This window comes from Macrotis lagotis, chromosome 4, assembly GCF_037893015.1.
Source record: "Macrotis lagotis isolate mMagLag1 chromosome 4, bilby.v1.9.chrom.fasta, whole genome shotgun sequence".
Lineage (NCBI taxonomy): Eukaryota > Metazoa > Chordata > Mammalia > Peramelemorphia > Peramelidae > Macrotis > Macrotis lagotis.
In genome coordinates this window covers 140,575,238-140,602,949 of record NC_133661.1, presented here as the reverse complement: position 1 = coordinate 140,602,949, position 27,712 = coordinate 140,575,238, and the positions used below count along the sequence as shown (strand labels likewise).

At 34.3% G+C, this 27,712-nt stretch overlaps 1 protein-coding gene across 16 annotated transcripts in view; it reads right to left on the bottom strand.

Annotated features, from left to right (window-relative positions):
• The window catches only part of MEF2A (myocyte enhancer factor 2A), a 239,096-nt gene that overhangs the window by 141,799 nt on the left and 69,585 nt on the right, over positions 1 to 27,712 (bottom strand). The window contains exon 3 of one of the 16 annotated variants that reach the window (XM_074234202.1): positions 27,418 to 27,497. The exons of the other annotated variants lie outside the window; for them this stretch is intronic. The gene's annotated coding sequence lies outside the window, so the exon portion shown is untranslated. The remainder of the gene's footprint in view (positions 1 to 27,417; positions 27,498 to 27,712) is intronic. 16 annotated transcript variants of the gene reach the window in all.

Below are 27,712 nucleotides of genomic sequence, written 5' to 3'. Positions count from 1 at the left end.
GAAAGTCAAGAAGCAAAAGAAGAAGAGTAGAGTTTAAGAACAGCAAATCCCTGATCCTTATATATATGAATCAATGTCTTTTGGGGCACGTAGGCAGCATAAGGAAAGAGGAAGTAGGGAACAGATAGAAAAAAAAGAAGTTTGTGGAAGATGAATGAAAGGGTGAGATGACAATTCTAGTCTCTCAGTAGGGAGATTAGAATGTGAAAGAATGAGAAAGGTAAAAGAGGAGAAAGAGTAAATATGGGAGAAATGGAAGGAGTGTAGGGTGGATCTCAGCTCAGGGGACAGAGCTCATGGGAGACTATTTCCATGGTGTAAAAAAGACTGTTGTCGGGGGCGGGAGGGCAGGTTGGAAAGAATGATTATACTAGAAGGGGTTTGTGCATAGAGAGGCCTCTTTCTCAGAAATTATTAAATTTTGGCTGGCTCTGGTCCCAGAAGAAGGAAAATGTGAATGAATTCCTGACAGCAACAAGAATTCGAAATGGAAGAAAATTTATAGTCACAGATAAAACATCATGGTCTCTGGGAAAGAGACTAAGAGTAGGCAAAGAATATGGTTGCATCACATATCTGAAGGCATCTCACTTTGGAAGAAATAAAATCAATGCAACTATAATCAGCAGAGAAATGATCTGGGGTGTTGGTCTATGCCTAGTTTTTGCTACATATTTCCCATTTTCCCAGCAGTTTTGTTAAATAATGGGTTCTTATCCCAGAAGCTAGCATCTTTGGATATATCAATCAGTAGATTACTAAAGTCACTTACTACTGCTTCCACTGATCCACTGATCCACTTCTCTTTCTTAGCCAGTACCAGACATTTTTGATGACTGCCACGTTATAATATAATTTTAGATCTGGGGGGAAGCTAGGTGGCGCAGTGGATAGAGCACTGGCCCTGGAGTCAGGAGTAGACATAATAATTACCTAGCTGTGTGGCTTTGGGTAAGCCACTTAACTCCATTTGCCTGGCAAAAAACTAAAAAAAAAAAAAAAAAAAAAAAAAAAATACATCTGGTATGGCTAGGTTACTTTCTGTTGCATTTTTTTCCTTAATTCTCTTGATATTCTTGACCTTTTTTTTGCTCCAAATGAATTGTGTTATTTTTTCTATCTCTGTAAATAAAATAAGGTTTCGGTAGTTTTGATTGGTATGGCACTGATTAAGTAATTTAATTTAGGTAGATCTGTTATTTTTATTATATTAGCTCATGAGCAATGTTTTTCCAATTATTTAGATTTGACTTTGTGTGAAAACTGTTTTGTAATTGTGTTCATATAGTTTCTGGGTTTGTCTTGGCAGGTAAGGTTCCCAAGTATTTTATGCTTGTCCATAGTTAGTTTAAATGAATTTTTTTTTTATCACTTGCTCTTAGGCTTTGTTGGTCATATATAGAAATGCTGATGATTTATGTGGGATATTTTATATCCTGCTGCTTTGCTAAATTTGCTAATTGTTTCAAATAGTGTTTAGTTGATTTTCTAGGGTTCTCTAAGTAAACTATCATATCATCTGCAAAGAGGCAGAGTTTAGTTTCCTCACTGCCTATTCTAATTCTCCAATTTCTTTTTTGTTTTCTTACTGCTAAAGCTAACATTTCTAATACAATATTTAATAACAGTAGTTAGTGATAATGGGCATTCTTGTTTCTCTCTGACCTTATTGGGAACATCTCTAATTTTTATTCCCAATTCATATATTGCTCATTGATGGTTTTAGAAAGATATTGTTATCATTTTAAGGAAAACTGCATTTATTCTTATAATCTCTAGTGCTCTTAATAGGAATGGATGCTGTTTTTTTCAGCATCTACTGAAATAATCTTATAATTTCTGTTAATTTTGAAACTGATATGGTCAATTATGCTGATTGTTTACTTATACTGAACCATTCCTACATACCTGGTATAAATCCTTTCTGATCATAGTGTATTATCTTAGTGACAACTTGCTGTAATTGATAAAATTTAATTTAAAAATTTTGCATCAATTATCATTTGAAAGACTAATATATATAGTATTATATAGTATATAAAGTATAATTTCCTTCTGGCAACATCTCACACCCTATACTAACTTATATAAGGTCAAAATGGGTACAGAATTTAAACATAAAGAGTGAAGCCATAAGCCAATTAGGAGAACAAGGGATAGTCTATCTAACAGATCTATGGAATGGGAGAAAGTTTATGACCAAAGAAGAGATAAAGAACATAATAAATTAAAAAATGGATAATTTCCACTAAATTAAGTTAAAATGTTTCTGTACTAATAAAACCAATGCAACCAAGATTAGAAGGAATGTAGAAATATAGAGAACAATTTTCACAGCTTAAGTTTCTAGTGAAACTCATTTCTAAAATCTTTAGAGATGAGTCAAATTTATAAGAATATAAGCTATTCTCCAACTGATAAATGGTTAAAGGATATGAACAGTTTTTAGATATGGAAATTAAAGTAATTTATAATCATGTGAAAAAAATGCTCCAAATCATCACTGATTAGAGAAAAGGAAATTAAAACTGAGGTAACACCTCACACCTATCAGAATTGCTAAAATGACAAAAAAGGAAAATGACTGATTTTGGAGAGGATGTGAAAAATTTGGGACACTAATGCACTGTTGGTGGAGTTGTAAACTGATTCAGCCATTCGGGAGGGCACTGGAACTATGCCCTTTAATTCATCAATGCTATTTCTAGGTCTATATTCCAAAGAGATCATAAAAAAGGGGGAAAGATCCACATGTACAAAAATATTTCTGGCAGCCCTTTTTTGGAATGGCAAAGAACTGAAAAATAAAGGGATGTTCATCAACTAGGGAATGGATGAATAAATTATGGTGTATGAGTACTCTTGTTCTGTATGAAATCATGAGGAGACAGACTTCAGAAAAGTCTTGAAAATGAGCAGAACCTGGAGAATGTTAGAATATTGTACCCACTAACAGCAATATTGTAAGATGATGAACTATGATTCATGCAGCTCCTCTCAGAAAATCAGTGATCAAGGACAGTTCTGAGAGACCTGTTAAGGAAAATACTATCCACACTCAGAGAAAAAGCTATGGATTCTGAATGCAATGTAAAGCTACTATGCTCACTTTAAAAAATTTCCTTTATGTTTTTACTTTCTTTCTCATGTTTTCTCCCTTAGTACTAATTCTTCTTTTCCAATTCAACTAATATGGAAATATGCTCAACACAATTATACATGTTCAACCAACATGAGACTGTTATGGAGAGGTGGGTGGGAAAGGAAGGTGGAAAGCAAAGGTAGTAGAAAAATGTGAATTCAAAAGTTTGCAAAAAGATGAACAATGAAAATTATCTTTGCATGTAATTGGAGAAAAAATGTTTGAAGTAATTAAAAATACATAATAAAAAGTAATAATTACAGAAATGATCAACAAGGAAAAAATCTTGCATCAAATATCTCCAATAAGTATTTATTATCCAAGATTCAGAAGGAATAATCATAAATCTATAAAAAAAAAACCATTCTCCCACAGGAAAAAAAATGTCAAAAGAACTGGCAACAATTAACAATGTCACGTAAGACTGCTTAAAATTACTCATAAGAAAAGAATAGGAAGAGTCACTATTTGAAGAGGTCTTTGACAACGTGGAACTTTGAAATGGTCCAACCATACTGGAAAGTAACTTGAAGTTGTGATAAGAAAATGAATAAAATGCTTTGAGGCAGTAGTCCCACTGGATCAATGAGTCAAACAAAGGCTGTAGGCACACAAATATAAACCTAGTAATACTTTCCTGGTAGCCAAAAAAATTAAAAGGAAGAAGAAGAAAAGAGAAAACAAAAATAGATGTCCAGAAATTGGGGGATGGCTAAACAAGTGGCAGAGTATGAATGTCAACAGAATATTGTGCTGTAAGAACTGATTACTATAATGAATACAGAGAGAAGCACTAGAAGATTTAAAGAAGTAATGAAAAGTGAATTTAGCAGAACGCCAAAAAACTAAACAGAAAGAACAAGAGAATTTAAACTAGCTGCTAGGAAAATACAGGGCCAGTCAATCAATAAACTTTTGTTAAGTATCTACTATATCTTCGGAACTGTGCTAAGCACTGAGGGATACAAAAAGAGACAAAAAACAACCTTTGTCCTCAAAGAGCTTACAATCCAAGAAAGATAAGAAATAAAGGGGAGTAAAGGATGGCACCTAGGTTGCAGAGGCTTAAGGTATGCCAAAATCTCAGTTCAGTAGAAATAAAAAACAAACTTGACTACAAAAAGGATAAAGGAAAAGTACCATCCCACAATTCTTAACATAAGGGTCTATAAGGGTAGTAGTTCACTGTATATGTTACTGGGTTTCATTAATGTGTTGGTTAATTTTGATGAACTTTACCTTTTTACTTTCTTTTGAAGAATATTTTATGAGAGAGAGAAGAGATAAATTAAAAAAATATTGGTAGAGTGAATAACAAATGTATGGCAATAATTTCTGAAATATGCATACAGAAACATGAATTTGGAAAAGTCTCCCCAATTGTAGTGCTATATTTAAAGCATTAAAAATTATTATTCAGTCAAATATCTAAATATAATTCTGTCCCTATACATTGTTTTCACCTACTTTTGGTATTTTCCCTGAATTAACCACACCTGATAAAGATAGATACATGGTAAAATCTTATTAATTCACACATTAATAACGATCAATCACTTAAATCAAGACACATCAGTAATCACTTAAAGTATTAAAGTTAAACCATTGGTATGTTATAATTAAGTCAAGAAGTATTTGTTAACAGAAATTTTCATCAAAATACTTGACTGATTTCATTCATAATGTGGGAGTGATAGTTGTGGAAACAGCAGTATTTTATTTGGTACCAGAATTAACAGGGAACCAATGGAGTTCATTGAACAGGAAGGTCATATTCAGACCTATATTTTAGGAAGATCGATTTTAAAGTTTAGTGAAGGATGAATTCATGTGGAGAGAAACTTAAGATAGGTAGACCAATAAGTAGGATATTGCAATAGTCAAGATATAATGTTAGAGGGAGAACTAAAATTTAAAAGGAAAAGGGAAGAAGACATTAGTAAAAAAAGAAATTAAAAAACAGGGAAAGAGGGCAGCAGATAGAGAGGACTTGAGTTCAAAGCCAACCTCAGACACTTAATAACTGCCTAGATGTATGAACTTGGGCAAGTCACTTAACCCCATTGTCTTAAATAAATAAAAGAAAAACAAGGAAAAACATATTAAGTAATATACCTGAGAAAATTGGATGTAGACTGAGACTCAAAACTTATACCAATTACCTTAATGATTCCAGATGTTAAGACAGATTTAAACTTTTTTTAAAATGGGACAGCTAGGTGGCACAATGGATAGAGTAGTGGACCTTGAGTCAGGAGGACCTGAATTCAAATACTGCCTTAGATACTTAATAATTAATTACCTAACTCTGTGTGAGACCATGGGCAAGTTACTTAAACCCATTGCCTTGCAAAAGCAAAAAAGCAAACCAAAAAACTCCACTATTTTAAAAAATGAAAGAACTAAGTTCTATATAGCTCAACTGTCAGAAAAATGTTTAGTCCCTTGATTCAATAAATGAAAGAGTATTAGAAAAAAGAGTTTTGCTTGACTGCACTAAAATAGGGAGGGGAGGAAAGCAATTTTAAAATGGAGAAAATTACTTGCCAGTAAACTGATAAAATTTGGCATCTGAGATTTAAAAGAATATATTAAAATTACATAAATTTAATTCGTTATTCACAATGGTCAAAAGGCATCAAGAAGTTAATTTCTGGGGAAAGGAAGTACAAACTGCTAATAATTCCTTGAAAAAAATGTCCAAGGTCATTAGTATTAAAAGACATAAATATCAAAATATCATTGAAATCCTAATCCAAATATTCATCAAGCTGGACAAAATAAAGTAATAAAACAATATAGCAATAGTTCTTGTATAAACAAGCATACTATTCTAATAATCCCAATATTGAGAATATGCTCTAAAAATGATCAAATACAAATTTTTAAAGAATCTATTTCAAGTTTTTAACAGCAAGATTATATCTAAGAAAAAACCCTGAAAACAAGATAAATGCACAACAATAAGGGAATGGAATGAGATACTACTCATGAGGTTAACAAGTATGAGAAATATAGAAATATAGAAAGATCTTGATGCCTCCAACCAAAAACAAAAAAAGAACCAGAAATATATATATATATACACACACACACACACACACACACACACACACACACACACACACATATATATATATATATATATATATATATATATATATATATATATATATATATACTCTTATTCATAAAAAGAAGAGAGAATGAAAATGAATGACATCGTATTTTGTTTTGTTTATTTTTTGGTTCTTGTGAGGCAATGGGGTTAAGTGATTTACCCAAGTCATGCAGCTAGCAAATATCAAGGAAAATGAATTAAATCTTACCAGAGTTTGAGAAATGACTAAAAAAGTTAGTATTTTATGAACTGAAGAAATCAATTTAAAATATTTAAAATGTTAGTATGATTACTTGTGTTGATACTTATCAAGCAAATAATAAAAAAGACAGCTTATGTTCTCAATTCAATACTACTCACCTTTCAAAAAAAAAAAGGACAATTAACTTAATTAAAAGTTTTATTTAAGGTTAGCCAAGAGTTGATAGAAGCAAATGTTGACTGACAATCAAGAAGAATTTATTAATCAGTTACTATGCATTAGCTACTTAACCAGAGCCTCCAATCAAAAAGAAAAAAAAAAAAGGAAAGTACATACTCATTATCATAGAAAGAGAAAATAAATGCCATCTTGCATTGGGGTGGCTTGGTTTTTATAAGACAATAATGTTATTTTTTTTATTAAAAGCATAAATACAGATGATGTAAATACTTTGCCAACCAGGATTAATTAGCCTAAATTAGTTCATCAAGTCCTATCAGAGTCCTGTTTTGATTGGTGTATAGATGGTTATTCAAGCTAGAAAGCAGAAGATAATACCCAAAGAAAGAAGAACAGAGTGGCAAAAAGAGGTACTTAGGCCCAGATTTTACCAATGACATTATTTTTTGCTGAGGGTCAGCCTTTCCTTAACAGTTACACAGTAAGTAGTCCAAGTCTAAACTCCCTGACAATATTATCCACCCTTCTTACAGATAATGGGAATATATGGGTATAATGGTTGCCAAATATTCCCCCCCCTAAAGAAAAGAGCATCCAAAAATCAACACAAGACTGCAGAACAAATTCAATGTGAAAGATTTATGCTCACAGTGAACAAAGAAATTTTAGATAAAAAACTTTATCAGAGAACATAAATCATAATAGAATATTTTATTTCTATGAAAGGTACCATTAAGCAGAAGCTTATTAGATAGTATGGTTAGAATTCTTTTTTTCTCTCTTTCACTTCTATTTATTAAAAGGAATGGTTTACTAGATAAGAGAGGGATAAATTCAAAACTGAAGAGGATATAAAAATAAAAGGCCTCAATTAAAAACTAAAAAAAAGGGGTGGTACCAAAAATAATGCAATATAAATCTAGACAGATAAGATGGTGCAGTGGATAAAGCATCAGACTTTTTAGTCAGAAAATTCTGAGTTGAAATCCAGCTTCAGACAATCACTAGCTATATGACCGTAGGCAAGTCATTTAAGTTGTTTCCCTCAGCTTCCTCATCTGTAAAATAGGAATAATAACGCCTACTTCACAGAGCTGTGAGAATCAAGTGAGAAAATGTAATGTGCTTAATACAATGCTTGGTATTATAATACTATATAAATGGCAGCTATCATTATTATGATTATTATTACTCTATGGCTATAAAACAAACTTCTCTTCTTTCCATAAACATTCCAAAAGATACTCTTGAGATCTTTTAATGTGTATCTAACTTTGCTATAACAAAAAGTAAAAAAAGATCACCTTAGTTTTTCAAAAACAAAACAAAATGCTTATTAGCATTTGTAATGGTGTAAATAACTAAATGATGTTTGAAAGACAAATACTGTTCCACTAAAGGAAACCAAGAAATACTCAGTATGATAGAAAGTATGGCATTAAGACATTTAAAAAGTCTAAATGCTCCAAACTACATATAAGGGAATAAAAATATATTTAAAAGTTTACATGAACCACAAACACTAAAAGCAGGATGAAGACAATGTAAAAGTGTTCATAAGAGAAGGAAAGGCTTTAAAAATGTGGAGAAAAGCAGATATGAAGAGGTTAAAAAAAAAGCACAAAAACAAAATAGGAATTTAACCATCAGATGTTTTAAAAATCCTTTCTGAAATAAGCAAGGTTTTTTTTTAAGGAAAACTAATTTTTCTTCCACTTAGTTTTAGCCCCCCTAATTTATAAATATGAATTTTTAAAAAGCTCATCTGGCAAGTTACTAGATAAATCACACTGAATATTTCAATCAGTGAATTTGAATTCCTAAATATAAATGGCAAAATAGATTACATGTACTTGCATTTATAAATTATATTTTCTGCTGAATTTGATGATTATAGAAGACAAGATTGAAATAAAATAATTATAAACTACCACTATCTTGCAAAGTAAAAATTGCAGTGGTGTTTCATTTTCTAAGAGTATTTTTATAACACTGAATACCTCTGGAAATCAATAGTTTTTAACAACACATATGCATACAGTAGTTTATAAAGTGCAAAGCATTTTATATACATAAAAACCACACAAATATTCAAGCCAAAATAGGTAGGTTCTACATCATTTCTATTCCATCTCAGTGATAGAAATGAATTATAACTTTGAAGGAAAAAAAGGTAGGCTACACAACATTAGTGATAGAGATGAGATGAGCCAAGATTTTCCTGATACTTAGAAACCCTTAACAAATCACTCAACTATTCCCATTGAGAAAGTTTTAAGTCATACGAGACTGAAATAAACAAGATGCTATCAGCTAAGATCAGAGACAGAATCAAACTCCTTCCTCAACTATCTTCCATTCCCCACTATTCTTCAATCCTGTAACCCTGACCTCCTTGTTCCACCAAGACAGTCCATCTCTGGTTCCAGGCATTTTCACTACAATTCCCATGTTTACAACACTCTTCCCCTCCTCATCTCTACATACCTACATGTTTCCCTGGGCTTCCAAGTTCTACAAGATTTTTTCCAACTCCTATTAATTCATGTGTCTTCCCTCTTAATTATATCCTATTTATCCTGTATATAGCTTGTTTGTACATATTTGTTTGCTTCTCATCTCCCCATTAGATTGTAGGCTATTAGAAAGCAGGGAATACTTTTTGCCTTTAATTTATGCCCAGAGTTTATTACACACAATGCCTGGCCCATAATAGTTGCTTAATAAATGTATGTTGACTGATTTATTATTTTTTCCATTTTTTTTAATTTTTCAGGATGCCCTGGATGAAAGCCTTATCTCTTGACACATATTAGCTCTGAAGCCATGGGAAAATAATAATCTCTTAGATTCTCTGATATATCTCTAAAACTATAAATTACAGATGAATTATCAATCTGCAATAGTGGCTTAAAACCATGTCCCTTGCATTACGTCCTTCAAAAAATAATTTGCAGAATTGAATATAGTCTTAACTCTCCCATTTGCCTTTTTTTATATATCCAATCAGTTGTTAAGTCTTATAAAATCTATTTCAGCAACATTTCTTGCATTTCTTTGGTTTTCACCATTCATATGGCCATCACCAGTTCTGGGCCTCATTATTTCTTTCTTTTCTTTTTTTAAAATTAATAACAAATTTATTAATATTTCTCTAAGTCTCTGACTTTACCAGTATGAGTGGGAAGGTCTAACTAGAGTTAGGCATGCCTCACCCCAACCCTGGACTCATTATTTCCAACCTAGCAATGCAAAAACTTCTGAACCAGTTTCCCTATGGCCAATCTCTCTTGTCTATTATCTTTCCTCCAAAATAGTTCTCAAAATTTCTAAAGCACAGGTCTGACTATATTATTTCCTTGTTCTAAAAGTTCCAGTAACTCTCTAATGCCTCTAGGGTTAAATATAATCTCCTCTATTTGCCAATCTTAATCCATAGCATTTCCTTTAAAGCTATGTTTCAACTGTTTCCACAGGACCCAAGAACCTCATTAATGCCAAGAAATGCCAACCATAAGAACTATCGTAAGACCTATGAATGATTGTGTAGAGGGACAACTCCTTTCATGTATGTAAGTAGCCTCAGCAGTGTTAAATCCTCCTTCTTTGGAGGAGGGACTTCCACCTGCCAGTTTTGTTTTCTTCACTCAGAAATTGTGTCCTGACCTTTCCTGTCTCTGGTCTACCCTGTTACAGTTCTAGTCAGGCACATTACTAGTCATGCACAAGTTAGAGGCTGGTTTCAGTACAACTGACATCATCACAGAAATCACTATTGCCATCAATCCCACTTTTGCCTCTACTCCATTCCAAAAATTCCAATGATCACTATCAATATTAGGCCAAAAGGTTGGATGCCTAACAAATAGTATAGTGTTAGTGGCAGCTAATTGATACAGTGGTAGATTACCTGGTCTGAAGTCAGAAGAATCATTTTCATGAATTCAAATCTGGTTTCAGGCAATTACTAGTTGTATGAGTCTAGGCAAATTATTAACTCTATTTGCCTCAGTTTCCTCATCTGTAAAAGGAGCTAGAGAAGGAAATGGCAAACCACTCCAGTAGCTTGACCAAGAAAACCCCAAAAATGGAGTCACAAAAAGATAGACATAATTGAAATGACTAAACAACAATAAAAAACTGTACTAGGGAAAAACTGTACCTAACCAGGAAATAAGTAAACTGTGAGACAATAAAAGTGAGGCAAGGCAATGGAGGAAATGCTTATTCAGGATGTGGTACAGTAAATATAATCAATTGCTACTGCTGATCCTTCATTCTTAAAGAAAACTGTGACACCAGAGAAATGATACCAAGAGAAGGACTTGAACTGGATTTGAGTAAGGGGTGTTGTCATGAGCCTCACTCTCTCCTCTGGAGTCAGCTGGTCCAATGACCAGATATAAATCAGGACAGTAGGAGATGGCCCTAGATATGAGGTAATCAGGTTTAAGTGACTTGTCCAAGGTCACACAGCTACTAAGTCAAGTGTTTGAGGCCATATTTGAACTCAGGTCCTCCAGATTCTAAGGCTGATGCTCTACCCACTGCACTACCTAGCTGCCCAACTGGTTAGAGTATAACAGATGAGGAAGATCCCAGTATTTGCAAACTGCTACAGTTCATGAAATTAATTTTTAAAAATGCTAATTATAATCTCCTTTCATATCAAGTAGAGGAATTAAACCATTTAAAACATTTTAAACGTGCTTTTATACTTTCAATTGTAAGGTCAGTTGCTTAATTTATATGTACAATTCTTTTGAGATTTTTACACTATCCATAAAAACTGTGCTACTATTTAAAATCCCATTAACAAATCAACTCAGTGCAACAAAGCAAAAAAGCATTGTTAGTCACTACACATTTATAAAATGACAACTATGTGTCTGACATTGTGCTAAGTATAAGTACTATTAGATCATGAGGATATAAATAGCAAACCTACATTTCAAAGAAATTCAAGTCTGGGGAGAGAAAAGGAGATATATAACATGTACACAAAATTTAAATACAAGAAAATCAGAGAAGGAAAATAGCACTAACAACAGGGACAGGGAATAAGGTTGTGAATGGGACAGGAAAGATTTGTCATGGAGGTGTCATCTGAGTTGAGCTAGCTAGAAAGGAGGTGAGGAGAAAGAAGCACATTCCAGTTTGGGGGTGGAGGACAACACAGGCCAAGATTTAGAGGGAGAAGATATAATGTTAAGTTTGGGGAAATCCTGTAAGGTAGATTGACTATAATATAAAGAATGTGAAAAAGAAATTATAAGCTAATATTGGTAGACAGGAGTCAAATTGTGGATGATTTTCATGGTCAGGATGGTGAGCTGGATTTGAACCTACAGGTTTTATAATGAAGTCTGTTTTTTTTAATAGATAAATATCTATTTATTAAATGCTTACCATGCATCAAATATTGTGTTAATTGTGGTGGACACAAGTGCAAACGAGATAATTCCTTCTCTCAAGGAATTACATTCAAAAAGGCAGAAGGCAATAAATGGAGGAACTGGAGAGTAAGAAAGCAGGTACTCAGAAAGTGCTGAGGAGGTCTAGTTTCCAGGAAGATCAAGTTAAAGTTCATTTATGAGTTGAGTCTAGTTCAGGCACAGAATTCTATTTGCAGGAGAGCTGAGGAACATGGTTGAAATACAGGTGGCTTGGTGTTAATCTAACAGCAAAACTGAAGACTTGTGAGCAGGAGAGGAACACAGTTAGACCTAAATCTCAGGGAGATTAATTTAAAATCTGAGTAAAAGTAAACTGGAAAAGGTATACATTGATTCTAGGTAAAAGGGGACTTAACTAACACAGTGAGTATACTGGTGCAAAGAAAAGTCAGAGGGTAAGAAATATTGTGAAAGTAAAATATGATAGTATTGTATAACTGTCATTTATGTAGTACTTAAATTCAGAGCACCTCAGATAGATTATTTCATTAGAGTTTTAGGTCCTGGAGGCTTTATTATTCACTTTTTTTCCCAGATGAGAAAACAGAAAAAAAAAAGGTAAGTGATTTGCCCAAGGTCTCACAACTAGCAAGTGTCATGGAAGGGATCTCTCCTTTCACTCTGACTCCGCTATAGGGTAGCTGAGTGGCACAGCCGACAGATCCCTGGTCCTGGGGCCAAGAGGCCCCAAGCCCCCATACCACCCCTTAGGCCCAGTATCTACCTGGCCCTATGGTCCTGGACAGGCCATCCAATCTGAGCCCCTTACAAGAAGTAAAAAAGAAAATGTGTTATATCTGACCACTCTCCCCCCATGGTCCATCCTCTCTTCCTTCATTCACATCCCCACCCCTTTCCCCTGTCCCCCCTCTCTCCTTCTTACTCCCGATGTCTATACCCCATTGAGTATATATGCTGTTTCCTCTCCTAGCCACCATCTCCTAGCGAAGATTCCCTCATCCCCCCCTTGCCTTCCCCCCTTCCATATCATTGCAGTAGCTCATTGTAATAAAGAAAAAATCTTATTATATGAAATATCTTGGCCTATCCCCCCCTTTTTTCTTTCTCCCATTACAGTTCCCTTTTTTCTATTGACTCCAAGTTTATACCACATTTTATCTTCAAATTCAGCTTTCTCCTTTGCTTCACCTATAAAAGCTCCTTCTACCTGCTCTATTAACTGAGAAGGTTCAGATGAGTATTATCAGTGTCATTTTTCTATACAGGAATACATGCAGTTCACCATCATTAAGTCCCTCAATTTTCCCGTTCTCCTCCAATCTCCATGCTTCACCTGAGTCCTGTATTTGAAGATCAAACCTTCTGTTCAGCTCTGGCCATTCTAACAGGAACATTTGAAATTTCATGGTTCATTGAAAGTCCATCTTTTGGGCGGCTAGGTGGCGCAGTGGATAAAGCACCAGCCCTGGAGTCAGGAGTACCTGGGTTCAAATCTAGTCTCAAACACTTAATACTTAGCTGTGTGGCCTTGGGCAAGCCACTTAACCCCATTTGCCTTGCAAAAACCTAAAAAGTCCATCTTTTCCCCTGGAAGAGGACATTCGGTTTTGCTGGATAGTTGATTCTTAGTTGCATTCCGAGCTCTTTTGCCTTCCGGTATATTATATTCCAAGCCCTACGAGCTTTTAATGTAGTTGCTGCTAAGTCCTGTGTGATCCTGACTGAAGGTCCACGGTATTTGAATTGTGTCCTTCTGGCTGCTTGTAATATTTTCTCTTTGACTTGGGAGTTCTGGAACTTGGCTAAAATATTTCTGGGTTTTTTTTTTTGGATCTCTTTCTCGGGGAGATCAGTGGATTCTCTCCATTTCTATTTTGCCCTCTGCTTCTAGAATATTAGGGCAATTTTCCTGGAGTAATTCTTTGAAAATGATGTAAAGGCTCTTTTCCTGATCATGATTTTCAGGTATTCTAATAATTTTTAAATCATCTTTCCTAAATCTGTTTTCTATATCAGTTGTTTTTCAATGAGATATTTCACATTTTCTTCTAATTTTTCATTCTTTTGGTTTGAAGTATTGAGTTCTGATTTCTCGTAAAATCAGCAATCTCCCTGAGTTCTATTCTTTGTCTGAAGGATTTTTTTTTCCTCAGAAAGTTTTCTTATCTCTTTTTTTTTCCATCTGGCCAATTTTGCTTTTTAAAGCATTCTTCTCCTCAATAACTTTTTGAACTGTTTTATCCATTTGACCTAAGCTGGTTTTTAGCATGCTATTTTCTTCAGCATTTTTCTGGATCTACTTGACTAAGCTGCTGACTTCATTTTCATGTTTTCCTGCCTTTCTCTCATTTCTTTTCCCAATTTTTCTTCTATCTCCCTCATTTGATTTTCAAAGTCTTTTTTTTAGCTCTGTCATAGCCTGAGCCTAATTTCTGCTTTTCTTGGAGTTAGATGCAGGAGCTTGGACTTCCTCATCTTCAGATTGAGTGTTTTGATCCTTTTTGGGATCACAGGAGAAGTATTTCTCAATGGTGTTCCTCTTTTTTTTCTTTACTTATTTTCCCAGCCTGAGCCTGGTTTGGGGTGCTTCCTGAGCTTTTAGGACACCCCCACAAGGATCTCCATGTGTGAGGCTCTGTCTTCCCTCCTGGTTTGTGAATGACCAAAAGAGTACCCCTCTGCCACGGGGCTGAGGTGGGGGGGCCCTGTTGTTCTATGGGGGGGGGGCTAGACTGCGATCAGGATCTGAATATGGTCAGAACCCCAGAGTCCTGTTCCAGGGACAGAGGACAGAGCTCAGCAGTCTCACTCAGCTCCCTCCCTAGGCTCAGCGCACTCATGCCCTATGGGCTCCTGCTTACCGGCTTCTGCTTCCTGTTCCTGGATCTGGCCACACTGCTCACTGTGTGCCCTGAGGGCTGGGCTTCACATGCTTGCTCTGGCAGAGGTTCCCCCTGATCCCCAAGTTGTGCCCGGTGCTCCCCAGGGTGTAGATCAGGAAACTCCTCTGCTGCTGTGAGCCTCGGCTCCCAGTGCCCTGGGGCTGCCTCAGGGAGGCTGAAATTCCTTCACTCTGGCCAGCTATCCCTCTGGCGGGCCGCCCCTCCAACCTCAGGGAGCAGAGCTCTTCTGCTCTTTTCCAGGTTACCGTGAGCTGGAGAACTGCCTCACTGGGTCCCTCTGTGAGTTCTGTCTCTCGAAAATTTAGTTATAGTCCTTAGTTTATAAGTTTTAAGAGAGAACACCTAAGAGACATCCTCTCTTGTCACCATCTTGGCTCCGCCCCTGGCATTGAAATTTTTAAGTAGTGTGACTGATGATAAAGTAGAAAAATGTCTGAGGGGGTGTCAAGGTCAAGTAAAGGATAATAGTTGTCTGGTTATGACCGAGAAAGATCTGAATATGTTTGTAGGCACCAGTAAGGAAGTCAGTAAAAAAGAGGAAATTAATGAGAAAGAGAAGGATCAAATAGGAAAACTCTCGGAGAAATTGAGAAGAATGTGATTCAAGGATGCAAAAAAGTGTAGGCCTTAAATAAGGAAGATACCACAACAAAGTAGACATAATGGGATATGATGTGAAAGGGAAAGGGGCAGCTAGGTGGCGTAGTGTTTAAAGCACCGGCCCTTGAGTCAGGAGTACCTGGGTTCAAATCCAGTCTCAGACACTTAATAATTACCTAGCTGTGTGGCCTTGGGCAAGCCACTTAACCCCGTTTGCCTTGCAAAAAAAAAAACCCTAAAAAAAACATAATGTGAAAGGGATATGATGTATATGGGATACACCATAGAGGGGATGTGAGGTAGAGTAGAGAACAGGAGGATGTAATACTTTCTCAGTAAAGAAGATGAAATCTTCTCCTGAGAAGAAAAGTAAGGGTCAGAGAAAGATAATTCATAAAACTTTAGGACAAAAGGAGTTTGGAATAACTGCACAAATATAGCAGTCAGTTCAGGAAGAATAAAAGAATTACATGCAGCAGTATGGTTCCAGTTAATATTTAGTAAATAGAAAAACAGCATTAATGATATCTAATTTCTTTTTTTTTTAGGGTTTTTTTTTTTGCAAGGCAAACGGGGTTAAGTGGCTTGCCCAAGGCCACACAGCTAGGTAATTATTAAGTGTCCGAGGAGACCGGATTTGAACCCAGGTACTCCTGACTCCAAGGCCGGTGCTTTATCTACTACGCCACCTAGCTGCCCCTGATATCTAATTTCTTAAAGGTGAGTAACAAATTGATAGCTAATTCATCCACATTGCTGTTATCATTTTTTTTCTAATATCATTCTTTATCAAAGAAGTAAAAACAGAGAATGTAGATTAAGGGGGAAAAACCAAGAATTAGATTATGGCAAACAGCAACAAGCCTGAGAATGAGATTCAGGGAGGAGAATAGTATGTAATTGAATTAGTCAATGATAGGGACAAGAAAAAAAAGAAGAAAGCAGGGTTGCTGAACTAGATAGAAGAAGAAATAAAGAACTAGTGTTTAAGAGTAAGAAGACAGAATATTCTGAATCTATAGTCAGAAAAAGAAATTTCAGATCTTAAGATCTCAGAAGAGATGATCATGGATAGTGATGTTGTAGGATTTACTGGACACCTTTATGGTGAGTAAAATAGCAATGAAACAAGAAAATACAAAGCTGGCAAAAATCCATTCTCAGGACTTTTATCTCACTATATTTCGACCCTTCTTGAGTCACTTTTTAAAAATCTGCTTCTAGTTGAGTACACAAATACCCTTCATTCAACTCCGGCTGATCTTTTCCCCTCTCACTTACCCAGATAAACACTACTCTCCTTTAAGCTAAGTTCTAAACTTTAGCCCAGTGCATGGGACAACAAAGTAAGTCTTTCACTTTTCTATTTTCTTTTTTTATATCATAAGGATCTTTTCAACCAGAAACTTACCCAATAACGAAGTTCATGTGAGTCTGGTCAATCCACCAACATCTGTTTAAAAAACTAGCTTCTTTCTAAAAAGTCCTTTATAGAGTCTCAAAACTACTAAATTCCTGAATATTGCATGAACTTAAATTACATGGAAAAGAATATTCATTCAATGTTCCATCACTCTAAAGAGGAAGATAGCTGCCACAGTTATTTGACAATTTGCAGTAGAGAGATATCTAGTGACAGTAAATTTTGGTCTCCATTAAATAGGTTTTTTTAATGTCACATCATTCCCCTTATTTGAAGTCATTATCAATATACCTCTCTACTCCAGATACCCAGAACTCATCTGAGCTGCTTGAATGAGATGGGAGACTGCCAATAAAATGAACAGAGTGAAAGTGTTCTGTTTGAAGAACAAAGAGTATCCCAAAGTAGTTTCACTAGAATTCATAGAAGAATTAAGATGTAAAGGAGTTAGATTATTAAGCACTTTAAATCCTCATATTTAACAGAACTTTAAATTTCATCCTGAAGATAATAGAATGCCTCTGGAGTTTAAGAAGAATGATATGATCAGACCTACAATTCAGGGAAAAGACCTAAGTGTAGGATGAACAGAAATAGGGAGATATTTGAGGCAGAAAGATGAACAAAAAGCTTTTATAATAAATCAATATATATTAGTATTCCTTTGGACAATCTAAACATTCAAGTTTCTCAACCTACTCTCTTTCCATGGTCTACTTATCCACTCCACTTGAGCTACACACAAAGAGAGTTGTAACCTTGATCCTGCTATCACCCACATATCACCCCATATCTGACCATAATTTATTGGTTTTTCAACTCTCCCTATCATTTCTTATAAAACCATACTTTTCATCTACATCATGACCTACAATCCCTTGACCCCTCAATTCTATCCCAGGCCATCTCTCCGATACTGCCTTCTTTATGCCTTGGTGAACTAATTCAACTCTACCTGACTTTCCCTCTTGATTCCCTAGCCTCTATATCATATTGCCAAATACATCATTCCCACTTTTTGCTGCCTTTGCTCCCACACACAGTGCCAAAGGAAGATAGAGAAAATCACAACTATTCTGAGTTCAATACAAATTTATGTTATACTACCTCAAAAAGGCACTATAATGACCAACCCTATTCACACCTTTCTTTTACCAACCCACTATCCCACACTTTCAAATCCTTTCCCCACTCTCTTAGCTAAGAACCTTGCCACATATTTTGTTTAAAAAGGGGGGTTTTGCCACATGCACTTTTTCCTCTCCTATTCCTCATTTCAATACTGAAGTGCCTTCTGCCACTTTCTTCTTCATCTCTCTTTTACATTAAGTAGATGAAGTAGACTTACTCCTTACTCAAAGCTAACTCCTCTACTTGTTCAACTGATCTCATTACATCCCATCTCCTCCAAAGATAGCCCCTTCAGTCATCTCCATTCTTTTATTTGTGTTCAGTTATCCAATAATGTCCAAATCTTCATGATGGACCATAGCACACTAGACCCATCTTTCCTCCACTATCTTTGGAAGTCTGTCCTTGTTTCCACAAAAATGATCTATCCACTTCATTCAGTCATCCCCTTTTCCTTTTGCCTTCAATTTTTCCTATCATTAGGGTCTTTCTGTCTTCTCATTATATGGCCAAAATATATATAAGCTTCTGCTTTAGTATGTGACCTTCCAGGAAATGCCCTAAATTAATTTCTTTGAGTATTTAAGTATTTATTGATTTGATCTCCTTGCTGTCAAAAGCCTTCTCCAGCCTCACAATTCAAAAGCATCAATTATGTGCTGCTCAGCTGGAATGTGGTACTCAGCCATTCCACGGCGCTCTCGCTCTCTCTCTCTCTCTCTCTCTCTCTCTCTCTCTCTCTCTCTCTCTCCCTCCCTCCCTCCCCTAAGTACTGACCTCCCTGGATTCCTTTAAGACCTAATTAAGGGGAGCAAGCTAGGTGTCACAATGGATAGAGGATCAACCCTGGAGACAGGAGGAAATAAGTCCAAATTTGGCCTCAGTCACTTAACAATTTACATAATAATAATAATAATAATATTGATATGATATGATATAATAGATAATGTAATTATATACGAATAATAATAACCATGTGACCACTTGTGCAAGTGACAACCTCCCCAACCGCCCCCACTGCCCTGCAATAAACAAAAACAAAAAAAAGACCTAATTAAAATTGATTTTGAACAGCAAGTCTATTCCCATCCCTCTTAATTTTAGCATCTTTCCTCTGATAATTACTTCCTATTTATCCTCTCTATAGCTTGCTTTGTATGTTTGTCTGCATGTTTTCTTCCCCATTAGATTGTAAACTCTGAGATTAAAGACTGTCTTTACCTCTTTTTGTAACTCCAGAGATTAGCATAATTTTTCACAAATAGCAGTCGCTTAATAAATATTTTATTTATTGACTGATTATCCTACTCATACAAATCTGTACATGGCCATCATTTAAAAAAATTAGTTCTGTGTAGTAATAACCTCAAAACTTAAGAGAATGAAATTAGGTTCTTTCAGAAGTGCATTACTGACAAGGGATTAATTTATTCTCTGAGATGATTAGGGATGATTCGTGCCTTTAGAATTAATATCAGCTATTTAAATGAAGCTGCTATGTTTTAATTAGGTTTCATGAAATTCAACTTGTCCAATCTGAATGACAAATAGTAGTATAATTAACTTTACACTGAAGCTGTGAACAAAGTAGTTAGTGATGCCAAAATAACTATATTTCAGAGTTTAACATACTAATTTAGAAGTGTTCACTGTCTCTTAGCAAAAGTGAAAAACACTTTTTTTTAAAAAAAAGGGTCCAAAAAATGGTCTTCCCTGATATTTTTCAATCACAATGAATTTCAATATCACCATTAGATCACAAAATTTTTTCCAACCCAAAGTTCAAAGTGAAAAAATTGACTAGAAAAATCAATAAATTAAAAAAAAGAACTCGACCAGAAAAATCTACTAAGGTGACAGGAAGACTGAGACATAAACTTAGGAGATAACAACGTGAAAAAAGCTATAAGCAGAGCCTCAAATTAAAATGCTAATTGGACTCAAGACATATAAGAATTCCTAAAACAGTTAAAGAAATATAGCAGAGGAAAAATTGGAAAAATAAGTGAGAGAAATTCAAAAACTATTTTGAAAAAAAGAATTAACAGTTGGTAAAAGAGGCACCAAAAAAAGTGCCTTAACAAACAAAAATGATTTCATGATAAAAGAGGCATATTGAATGAAGAAAAAACTCCATAAAAAGAAAAATTGGTGAAATAGAAAAAGATATACAAATGTTCATGGAAGAAAATGAATACTTAAAAATTATAAGCAAGTAGAATAAAATAAAAAATAACTAAAATTAAAAATACAACCAAAAGAACAAAAAATTGGGCAAAATGTGAACTATTTCACTGGAATAACTGATTTGAAAAGCAGATCAAAGAGAGATCATTTAAGAATTATATTAAATTACCTGAAAATAATGATCAAAAAAGGGCCTAGACATCATATTTCAGTGAAAAAACATTATCTAAGATCCAGAGGATAAAATATAAATTAAAATAAACTACTGGGGCGGCTAGGTGGCGCAGTGGATAAAACACCGGCCCTGGAGTCAGGAGTACCTGGGTTCAAATCTGGTCTCAAACACTTAATAATTACCTAGCTGTGTGGCCTTGGGCAAGCCACTTAACCCCATCTGCCTTGCAAAAAAATAAACAAACCTAAAAAAAACAACCCCTACTGATCACTTCCTGAAAAAGATCCCAAAATGAAAACTACCAGGAATATTATAGCTAAATTTCAAAGTTCTCAGATCAAGGAGAAAATTTTGCAAGTAGTCAGAAAGAAAGAATTCAAATTATCATGGAACTACAGTCAGGATCACACAAAATTTAGAAGTTTCCATATTAAAGGAGTAATTAGGAGTAATTAGCTTGGAATATACCTTTGAGAGGCAAAGGAAATAGGATAATAACCAAGACTAACCTAACTCAGAAAAACTGAATATAAATCTTCAGGGAGAAAAACGGACACTTAATTAACTAGAATACTTCTAAAGTACATATGATGAAAAGACCAGAACTGAAAAGAAAATCTGACATACTAACAAAGACTCAAGAGAAGCACAAAAAAGTAAAGATCAAAGAGTAATCATAAGCAACTCAATGGAGTTAAGCTGCTTACATTCCTAAAGTTCCTAAGAACTTTAACATTATTAGGGCAGTTAAAAAGAGTTTTCATAGACAGAGGACACATGTGTGAATTGGTTATACTGGGATGATCTCCAGGAAAAAGAATGTAGGGCTAAAAAAGAGGTGCGCACACTAGGAGAAGGAGAAACGGAGAGGTAGAATGGAGCTTCTACAGTGAAGAGGAAAATGGAAGTGTGGTAGGCATTGCTTGAACCTCACCCTCTCTGGAATTGGTTCAAACAGGGAAGAATATTTATATACACACTCACGTGGATTTGGAAATTGGGGGAGGCAGTGTTTGGAAGCAAGGCAGACTTTAGAGGAGGGACAGGATTAAAAAAAGAAAGAAAGATATACAGAGGAAAATGGGATGGAAGAAAATGCACAGTTAATGATCATAACTATGCATATGACCAGGATGAGCTAACTTATAGAGAGGAAGTGAAAAGCTGAATAGACTGAAAACAAGAATCCAACAACATGTTGTATACAAGGGACAAAAAACACAGAGAGTTGAAGTGAAGGTCGAGATTAGAATCTATTGTGCTTCAGCTGAAAGGAAGAGGTAAGGATGGCAATCATGATCACAGACCACACAAAAGCAAAATTAGACCTAATTGAAAGAACTAATCAGGAAAACTACATTTTGCTAAAAGATATGGCAATGAACTAATAACAAAAAAACAGTTTGCAGCAAGTTTCTTTGACAAAGGTTTTATATCTCAAAAATATAAGGAACTGAATCAAAATTATAAAAATAAGTCATTTCCCAGTTGTTAAATGGTCAAAGGATCTGAATACACAGTTTTCAGAAGATGAAATCCAAGTCATCTATAGTTATATGATAAAATGTTCTAAATTTAAATTATTGGTAAGAAAATAGAAAAATGAATCACTTCATGACTCAAACTGGTTCATATGACAAAAAAGAAAAATGAGAGATGTCAGAGGGGATGTGGGAAAATTGGGATACTAATGTTCTATTGGTAAAGTTGTGAACTGATCCAACCATTCTAGACAGCAATTTGGAACTATGCTCAAAGGGCTATAAAACCATAAAACTATTATTAAAAAAAAAAACAACTCTTTGATCCAACTATGACAATTAGATCTGTATTCTAAGAGTTCAAAGAAAAAGGAAAAGAACCTCTTTGTACAAAAATAGTGATAACAACTCCTTTTATGGTGGCAAAGAATTGAAAATTGAGAAAAATCTCCATTAATTGGGGAATGGTTGAACAAGTTGTACTATATGATTGTAATGGATACTCTGCTACAAGAAATGAGACACAGGATACCTTCAGAAAAATCTGAACTAATGCAAAGTAAAATGAGCAGAACCAAGATTATACCATACACAATAACAATAATACTTTACATTGATCAAAAATAAATGACGTTGACTACTGTCAATAATACAACAAACCAAGATAATTCTGAAACATTTATGATAAAAAACACTATCCAACTCCAAAGAAAGAATTGATGGAGTCTGAATAAAAGCAGATTGAAACATTTTTTCTTCCTTTTTAGTCTGAATTTTCATTCACAATATGACCAGTATGGAAATATATTTTGCATGACTGAACATATGTAACCTATAACAAATTGCCTGCCTTCTCATGGAGAGTTTAAGGAAAAGAAGAATCAAGAGAATAGAGAACTCAAAAAAATTTTTTTAAAGTTAAAAAAATTTGTTTAACATTTAATAATTATTAAGAAACCAAAATGCTCTAAATAACTACTGATCAGAGAAAGTCAAATGAAAACAATGCTGAGGTAACACCTATCAAAAATGGCAAATGCTGAAGGGAAAGAAGAAACATAGGTTCATCAGTTAAAACTGTTAGATTACTGAAATGGTTTAACCATTCTTTTTGACCAATATTAACACTACTAAGTCTATACCCAAAAAGAAATAAAAAAGGGAAAAACATAAATAAAAACATATTTATATTTATAGCAATTTTTTTGTGGTGGCAAAGAATTAGAAATTGAGGAGATATCCCTCAACTGGGGAATAGCTGGGTAAACTGTGACACTTATTTGAAATGAAGTACTACTGAGCTTCAAGAAATGTCTCTCATCACACCCAATTTGGATCAAGGTACAAAATGGAAACAAAGTAAAGACTGACAGATTGCTTTCCGTGGGGGGTAGGGGGAGGGAAGTAAGATGGGGGGAAAATTGTAAAACTCAAATAATATCTTTAATAAAAATTAATAAAAAAAAGAAATGACAGGAGTGATTTCTGAAGAAAATATGGCAAGATCTATATGAACTATGCAAAATAAAGTGAGAAGAATCAGTGTATCATTGCGCACTGTAACTGCAATGTTGTAATGATGTTCAACAGAGAAAGACTTGACTGGTCTTAACAACATAGTAAATCAGTGCTATCCAAAATGCAGCACACCTGCATGCAACTTGCAATGCAATTTTATGCAGCCTCCTGTGGATTTACTAAATGCTTTACTAAAAGAAGCCAAGCTACTACAGAGATCTCACTAAAATGGCAAATCAAAATATATTGTTTATCGTTTCAATAAAAACTTTTAAAAGTAAGGTTGGACAGCCTGCAGTAAATGAAGACAATTCCAAAAGACTCAGGATGGAAAAAAAAAACGCCTCAGAGAGGAAACTGCTGGACTCAGCAAACTGAAGTATAATTTTTCTTACTTCTGGGGATAGGAGGTGAGGTGAGGGGTTAATGGTTAATACGGAAAGGTTTTGCATGATATCACTTTTATAACTGATATATTGTTTGCCTTCTGAGTGGGTAGAAAGGAGAGAATTTGGAACTTAAAATTTAAGAAGAATGTTAAAAATAAATATTTTTAAAAGAAAGAAATAAACAACCAGATCAGATCTGATTCCAGCATACACTCGGTCTAAACCCTATGTGGTCAAAAGCCAGTGGTATGAAAGAATCCCATTAATTTTGAAACACTCCATTGATCTAGTAAGCTCATTTCCAAGAAAAACCGAGAAAGCACCAGTTAACTGATATAAGCCTAACATACCAAAACTGATATTACTCATTCTTCTACTTCTTGGTAGGATAATTAGTAAACAGGCATTGATGAAACTTATGCCAATTAAATTAAAGTACCTTCTCATTCAAAACAAAAATTATCCATTTCTTTTTTGTTCATAAAATACATGACAAATACCAATTCACAAATGAACTAAAAAGAAAAAAATCTATATTAAAAGTGTTCAAAGTACAACTATATTCACACTGGACTCCAAAGGAAGAGTAAACCAAAGACAGGTAATGAATCTTCATAAGAAAAACCACTAGAAATGCATATTTATAGCCATATTCACAATTAAAATTTTTTTCACATGTTTCTTATTTCAAATACAAAAGATAAAAGTGAACTGCAATCAAGAGTTCTTTAAGACTAAGTAAAAGGCATAGTAGATATGATAAATTATCTAGAAAATAACACCACCATATACTATTCCAAATGCTTTTATTAAACCATCAAAACAGCAAAAAAGGTAATGATAAAATTCACAGATTTCCAGCTCAACCTCATTACCAGATTAACAAACTTTTTGCCACAAATTCACCTATATTTTGTTATTAAGCAATCTACTAACTCACAATAAAACTCTCTGGTCTTTTTTTCTCCCATTGTATTTCTGTTATATTGCAAACTGTTTATAATCTAATAACATCTAAGATCCTCTAGGAAAGAAACTAATTGGTTTCTATATTGGTATCTCCAATCTAATACAAAGCCAGGTAACATATTGGTAATTAATAAGTGATTTTTTAGTTGAATTGAGCAAGTAGGGTCACAGCACCCAAAATAGAAAACATTATTAGCTTCAGTAACTGACAAAAAGAAAAAAATCATATTTTAAAACTATAAAATTAAGGAATTAGACTACATTACCTTTCAGTTCCCTTCCAACTCTCAATCTATGATATGATGGTTGTACATTTTCTACTTTTTTCTAAACTTTTTCAAAAATTTAAAATAAAACCTGTAACAGAGTAACTCAACAACAGGACCAATCAGAAGGATGGAGCAGCATATTTGTAATCAACTTACAAAAGATCTTATAATACACTTTACTACTTATTTGTTGTAGTAATAGTCTTTCACTGTAAGGAAATTTACATGCAAAGTAGCAATGGTTATGGTCCCTATAAACTCATTAAAATGGCATTCCACTAGTTTGTCATATTTCTTTGCATTTGAAAATGGAAAGCTTAAAATGTGTTTAAGCTCAAAGATATAATCATGAAATAATAATTATACATTCTAATGAAATTGTGTTTGAGGCAATATGTACTCTTTTGTGGCTTCTTAATTTCCACAACAATCATGAGAATACTAATGAATTTTTATTGTAGGTTATGAACGCTTTAACTCTTTCAGATACCATTTAATATACCATAAACAAGTCACTAAATTATTCACACACATTATATTGATACCACTATTAAGCATGTAACCCTAAAGAGGTCAAAGAAAAAAAAAGATCCTATATTTCAAACATTCACTGAGTACCTTTTACAGTGGCAAAGAAACAGAAAGGACCCACCCTTTAGGGAAATAGTTGAACAAATTGTGGTATGTGAATATAATGGAATATTACTATAATTTATGAAATATGAACTAAGTAATAGGAAAAACTTTGAAATACTTCTGACAAGCTGCTTAAACTAAAGCAAGAACAATTTAGACAATGATTCCAGTAACCTAAAAGAAAACAACAGTGAAAGGCTTCACAACTCTGGTCAATTCTGTGACAACTGTGACCTCCTTTAGTAAATCAAGCCTCTTGCTTTTTGACAATGAGATTTTTAAAACATGGAATTTTGTTTACCTGTACTTGGAGCATTGCAGATAAAATGCCAAGACTGAAGTCAGGAAAAACCGATTTCAAAACTGGCACCAGACAATTTACTAGTTGTATGATTCTAAACAAGTCACTTAATCCTGTTTGCCTCAGCTTACTCTTCTGTAAAATGAGTTGAAGAAGGAAAAGGCAAACACTAAAACTCTAGTATTTTTGCCAAGAAAACAATAGCAAAAACAATTTGTTAAGATGAAGAATATTCTTGAGGGTTAAATGGAGAGTAGGAATTAACAAAACGTAAAAATAAAAAAGCATCAATAAGACTTTAAAAAAGGAATGCTATAATAGTAACTAAGTATTTATCATGACACTACAAAGTATATAGCATAAAGTACTATGACTATGCTAATAAGGAAGATCTTTTAATTACTGGCAAAAATAAAGAATCTTTTTTTAATATTTAATAGTACATTATAAATAAGTTAGGATTATCTAGGTGAGTTTCAAAATAAATAATTGATTTTTTAAAAATTTATGATAATCACTCAAATCACTATCATCTCTTACACAAAATAAGAACAATTCTACTTTCTAAACTCAGTGTCAATCCTGGTACAGATACAGATTGAAAAGGAGAATTATTAGGGGCAGCTAGGTTGCACAGTCGATACAGCACTGGCCCTGGAGTCAGGAGGACCTGAGTTCAAATCTAATCTTAGACACTTAATAATTACCTAGTTGTGTGACCTTGGGCAAGTCACTTAACCCCACTGCCTTGGAAGGAAGGAAGGAAGGAAGGAAGGAAGGAAGGAAGGAAGGAAGGAAGGAAGGAAGGAAGGAAGGAAGGAAAGAAATTAAGAAAGAAAGAAAAAAAAGAAAAAAGAAAGAAAGAAAAAAAAAAAAGAAAGAAAGAAAGGGAGAATTATTTATAATACATTTTGGGGTTATATATATTTCCAGGAAGGAATGGTCATTTATTTAATGAAATTTAGCTGTATTGAACTCCAAGTCAGAAAACTGAAATACCTAGAGTAATACATAAATTCAGTGATACTCAACTATGACTACTAAGTAAAGGATTCTGAACTTTATTAGGTGGGCAATAAGGAGCCACTAAAGATTCCTGAGAAGATAGGTCAGACCTACATATGTATAACGAAAATTAACATGACAGCAATAAGAAAGATGAATAGGATAAGAGACATTTCACAAATATTTGAAATAGTACAAACAGGGGATGGGTGACAAGATTTTATATGAGGATGGTGGTGTCATGAATACAGTATCATATGTAGGTGATGTTGGACATAGAAGCAACACATATCAACAAAATTTATTTTACAGGAAAAGAAGCAACACACTACATGGTAGAGTAGAAAAAGCGCCACTCTTATCCCTACCTGAATACCATGCAGACACACTTGCTAGCTTGGTGTATTCTTAGGTAAGTCATAAACTTCCTGTACCTTTATTTCTTGATCTGTAAAATGAGGCAGGGATTCTTTGGATCAGGACACAAGATCTTGGCTGTCTGGCAAAGCTACAAGCAAACCCTTTCACAGAACTATTGCCATTCAAAATTTTAAGTTAATGCTAAATTCAGTTAGAAAAGATGAAAAATAAAGATGTATTTTCCCCCCTTAAAGTTCATGCCTCCCCCACCGATATTAACTAACTGAACCCTTGAGTGCTAAA